Source organism: Montipora foliosa, chromosome 2 (assembly GCF_036669935.1).
Source record: "Montipora foliosa isolate CH-2021 chromosome 2, ASM3666993v2, whole genome shotgun sequence".
Lineage (NCBI taxonomy): Eukaryota > Metazoa > Cnidaria > Anthozoa > Scleractinia > Acroporidae > Montipora > Montipora foliosa.
The window spans coordinates 56,817,302-56,822,426 of record NC_090870.1 but is presented as its reverse complement, the minus strand read 5'-3'; the positions used below and the strand labels follow the sequence as shown (position 1 = coordinate 56,822,426).

At 39.4% G+C, this 5,125-nt stretch overlaps 1 long non-coding RNA gene across 5 annotated transcripts in view; it reads right to left on the bottom strand.

The window, feature by feature from the left end:
• Positions 1-1,030: 1,030 nt before the first annotated feature.
• The window catches only part of LOC137993651 (uncharacterized), a 5,764-nt gene continuing 1,669 nt past the window's right edge, over positions 1,031-5,125 (bottom strand). Inside the window, exons 2-4 of one of the 5 annotated variants that reach the window (XR_011121899.1) lie at positions 4,012-4,124; positions 3,636-3,790; positions 1,031-3,021 (exon numbers count right to left, since the gene is read on the bottom strand). This is a non-coding gene — a long non-coding RNA (uncharacterized lncRNA). Of the gene's footprint in view, positions 3,022-3,635; positions 4,125-5,125 lie in introns of all 5 variants that reach the window. The other 4 variants (XR_011121897.1, XR_011121898.1, XR_011121900.1 and 1 more) reach the window with 4 other exon arrangements.

Here is a 5,125-nt window from a genome sequence, read left to right as displayed (position 1 = left end):
AATACTCAATTAAACTTTCATTCAATAAAGTGAATAAAAATGACTCACCTCTGGTGTATTCTTGTGCCTTTGGAGCTTAATACACCGTTTCGGGAATTCTGTGTTTTCAGTGTTTTCAATGTTCTAAGACGAAGGCAAGGCTGCACACTACGATTCCGACCGTTGTCAGCTCAGAGGCGGTTTGCGACTCGAAAATCCATCCCAGCCAAGATTTTTTCACGCAAAGCTAAAGCCACATCATTTGCGAACCTCCGTGAACCTTGCTCGTAATTGGACAATTTAAGTAGTTGTCTTTTTATAGACACCTAACTGAGAAGTACAGGTGGTTTCAACGGGATTTGAACCCATGACCTCTGAAATGCCGGTGGCTTCATAGCTTAGCTGGAAAAGCATTGCACTCAGTTGAAAACCGATCAATTTCGTCCAAAAGCCGTTCTTCAAATATACGTTTGTTTCATTCATCAAGTCCTTTCACGGGAACAAATGAGCCCAAGAAATTCACCTGCTCCCAACTGAGTGGTCAGGGTAGAACATTGCGCTGTTATCGCAGAGGTCATGAGTTCGAATCCCGTTGATGCCACCTGAATTTTCCAGGTGTCTTCAATTGTCCAGTTAACTTAACTGTGGGAGGATCAATTTTACCTGTCGTCGATAACTCACACTTCAATTATATACTTAGCACTTCACATTACACTCTAATCAGTTACGTCTCTTCAATTATATACGTTTAGTTCATTCATGATGAATTATATACACTGCGGAGGTTATCCCCGGACGACACATTTATTGCACTGGTACGTTATATCACACTTTATGATATGGCTCTGTCTCATAAGACGTAACTATTAGAGGGTAATGTCAAGTGGTAGTTTTCTACCCATGTAAACCATACACCTTATTCCAAAATGGCCACCATTATAGTATTCTTTTGTTTCCACGCAAATTGGCCCTTAAGGCCTCGTTCAAGGTTTAATACTCTTTTGAATTGTACGTTTAAAAGCGAGACCATAAGGGCCAATTTGCATGGAAACAAAAGAATACAAAAATGCCGGCCATTTTGAAAACAGGTGTATGTGACCGTAAGCCCTACTAAGTGAAATGGGCCCACACAAGGAGGGTGGGAATTGAACCCACGACTGAGCTACAAGGCCAGACAGGAGCAGACTGGGAACTACCAAGCTCACAAATTTGATTGGCTGAAATTGATATTGCGCACTGTCTAAATTTTCCTATCAAGACCGGGATGAAGACCGATAATGTTTTGCGGTGAAAAAGTTGCAATATAAAATGCAAAAACATTGAGTATTTTCTTCTACCAATATTTATTTATGGAAGTGCTATAAAGTCGTGTGTACAGACCTCACTGCGTTCGGTATGTACTCACGACCTCGGACAAGATTCTCCCATACATACCTCCTGTTCGGTTAATAAGAGCTAAATACAGAACATACATCTTATTCGATGATTTAACATATAATACACGCGGATATTTTGCGATTTGCGTATTTTTCCGAGCCCCGCGGGGGCGAAGAAAAATACGAGCAATGAGCAAATAGTGCGCAAGACATTAGTATTATGTGTTAAATTATCGAATAAGAGATTTATTATTCCATTCAAAAAAGGTGTTATTTTGTTTCAATTTGGTTTGGTAAGAGTGTTTAAAAAAACATCATCTGTCCTTCAGGGCGCTAGTCTGAAGTGTCAGCCTCGGCCAAATGTCCTTTATTTCATTGGATAAACGAAATGATGAGTGACAAGCGATGACAACTTAAATTCTCAGGCTTTGCATCGTGTTGAAAACGATTTCTTTCATCGAAAAACTCCCGTTGGTAAAATAGCGTAATAGTGGAATAAATAGAGGATATAACATGGCCGCGCGGGGATACGAATTTTATCTTCGAGTGCTGCAAGTATCTCTTACGAGTGAGCGAAGCGAAGGAGTGAGAGATACTTTCGGCACGAGAAGGTAAAATTCGTATCCCCAAGCAGCCATGTAATGTTCTGTTAATTTATATAGATATTGATGAATTGTCTAGATTTTAAAAAAATTGTTTTATTCATTTTCGAAATGATGAAAAAGTAGTCACCAACCGGTAAAACACGCATGTTGTGTAACATGAAACAAGATATGAAAGTTATGAAACAAAAAATCATGATAATGTCAAATTTTGCAATAAAAATGTTAATGTAGCAGAGAAGAATTATATTAAAGCACAAAAGTATCTTACAATGAAGAGAAAGCTCGCATTTTATTTGCTAATCGTGTTGGTTACCATGACAACACCTATATCCTCGCATGTGAAAGAAGTTGACTGCGCGCGGTGAAAGATATGATTTTTTAGTAAAAGGAGAAATCCTGGAATTTCATCAATATCTATATACAAATAATGTATTATAAACTAAACGCCAGATAGTTTAATATCACTCGAGCCAAAAAAACAACATCAAGTGTTTTTAAGACGTCACGGTTAACGCAACGGCGCAAGAGGCTGTTTTCCCGGCCGGTTGGGTAAATAAAGAGCCGAAGCTGATGACACTACCGATTCCTCACATTACATGAATTCTCAATCTTGTCCAATGATCGTCAAAAAAAAAAAAAAAAAAAAAACGATAACAGGTTTCATATTTGCATTTAATTTAATATTCAGGTGCTAAGTTAATTGAGCTCACGCTGAAAAAACTTCAACTTACTCTTAGACAGCAGTGTGTGGACTCCTTTGCACCCATTCCAAGTCGGCGCGTACATACTAAGCGTTATCACATGGTAACTTTCCTTTCGCTGTTTTTATTCCCGTAAAAAGACGGTCCTCGCCGTGAGACGCTCCACTGCAATCTTGAGGCGATTAAGGAAGAAACTCGGAGAGTACTGTAGGTCAAGCGGTCAAATAATCGGGTGTATTCTCGCAAGGATTCCCATGCGTCTTCCAAACTTTATTTTAACGTTCCAGGGCTTGAAACTGACTTGACATCAACAAAATAGTGGTACAAGGTACGACATCATAGAGTGTTAATTGGTATTCACTGAAAGGAAAACAAGAGGATTAAATTTCGTATGAAGACAGCTGCTGAAAGCAATATCCATGGTTTACACCTGCAACCTTCGATGGAATAAGTTCGCCGGAATTAATGTAGCAACTAAAAGCAAGCAATTCACCACGCGAATCAATGGTTCATGAAAAACCGTCACTGAATGTGGCAGTAAAATAGTCAGGGTGTCTTAAAAAAGAAAGTCGGTTTGAAGATTTAAGCATATGCATCAACATGACCGTCTCGCAGTTTTGTAAGCATGATTTGGCGAGTAGGGTACAATTTGTTTATCATCACAGAGAATTCTCGATCGCACTTTGTGCTTTGGACTTAGTTTTCTCCCTCGTATCAGTCCTTGGAAATATTCTCATAATCCAAGCTCTATTTAAGGTGTCGTCGATTCCAACAAATTTAAAGACGTTATTCTTAAGCCTCGCCTTTTCAGATCTGGCGGTTGGATTTTTCGCGCAATTCTGGTGTTCTGCTATAATGACAGCCATTTTAAGCAAGAAAGTAGATGGAAATGACAATTTCGAATTCTTCTGTCCGATCATGTTATCTGCTTTTAATTTCTTTGCATTCTTCCTCGCCTGTGCATCGTTACTTACTATAACAGCTATCACATTGGACAGATTGCTTTCGGTTTCCCTCCATTTGCGATATCATGAACTTGTCACGACAGGGCGTGTTGCAGTACTTTTGGTGTTATTGTGGGTGATGAGCGTCGCTGCTGCATTCTCGTTTATTTCACTTCCAAAGCACTCTAAGATAGTAACAGTGGCTGTTCAATGCATTGCATTCCTTTTTACATCTTGGGCATATGCAAGAATTTACAAAGTCGTAAGGCACCACAAGATCCAGATTATCTGCGAACTTCAACAAACAAGTGATCCTTCAGTGCGAGCGGGCCTTCTCCGACAACAGAAAAACGCTTTAGATACTTTCCTCGTTTATATTGTTTTTGTTGTGTGTTGTGTTCCTCACCTTTTTGAAAGCATAATCTTGCTGGTCAACGCGGGTAGTTACACAGTCAAGGCATCTTATAGTAGCACAACGTTCTTCCTTTTTCTTAATTCATCGCTAAATCCCCTCCTGTACTGTTGGCGATATAGAGAAATACGGCAAAATGTGATAAGAGCAATGCGCAAAATACTTTTTTGCGTCTCTTCGAGGCATTAAAAGGAAGGCATGTCCTACGGTGAATATAGCATAACTCATAGAAGAAACTGATGGAACCAGACAAGAAAATAAGCTTGGAAATCCCAGCGTTACGTTAGGGCTGATTCTGTGGAGTTGACATAATATGTGTTTTCCTAAGTTTGTTTAAAGCACCGAAAGGTAATTTGTTGGAGCGGATCTTGTTTGAAGTTCTTCCTTTCTTGGTTGTATTGCTGTATTTTGTCCAGTCTTTTTCCAAGTTAAGGTGGCGGGTTTCAATGAAATACATCAAAATGTGAATGATCTCGTTTTCAGAGATAAAGGGGAATAAAGTACATCTCGGCCTTTAGAGAAATATCTGAATATTTTTGGAGATATTTAGAAGTTTCCGAGACATTTAGAAAATTTTGGAAAATTTTAAGATATTTAGAAAAATATGCTACGCCGTACGTGACAAAATATCAAGTCCGCTAAAAAATAAAACAACCTGCCCAATTGACACTCAAGTTGACAACAATTAGCATCAGTTTGTTTGTTGACCAAATCAAATTCCTCGCATTTTATGTCACTTCTCTGGTTGTGCAATTCATGTATTCAAGGCCCGCGCATCGAATGTCAATTCAAGATGCTTGTTTTATAAATCAAGAAGGGAGAGAATAGCTTTTGATCAATTCTATTTTCGAGGGGAACTGCACCAGTAATGGCGGGCAACCCGTTTATCGTCCCAATAGGGAGTTTAAGAAATGACGACTGCTACGGCAACGACAACACCAAAAAACAGTAATATCACCTGTTTTAATATATGAGGCGGGCCAGTCCGGCTAGGCCCCCTTTGCCAAGATCTCGGCTCATGCCTGTTTTTATTTAGTAAAATTTCGGTTCGTTTATATCAGAAGGCGGGCTGGCCCACTTGCCGAGATCCCGGTCTGAGCTACGGAGA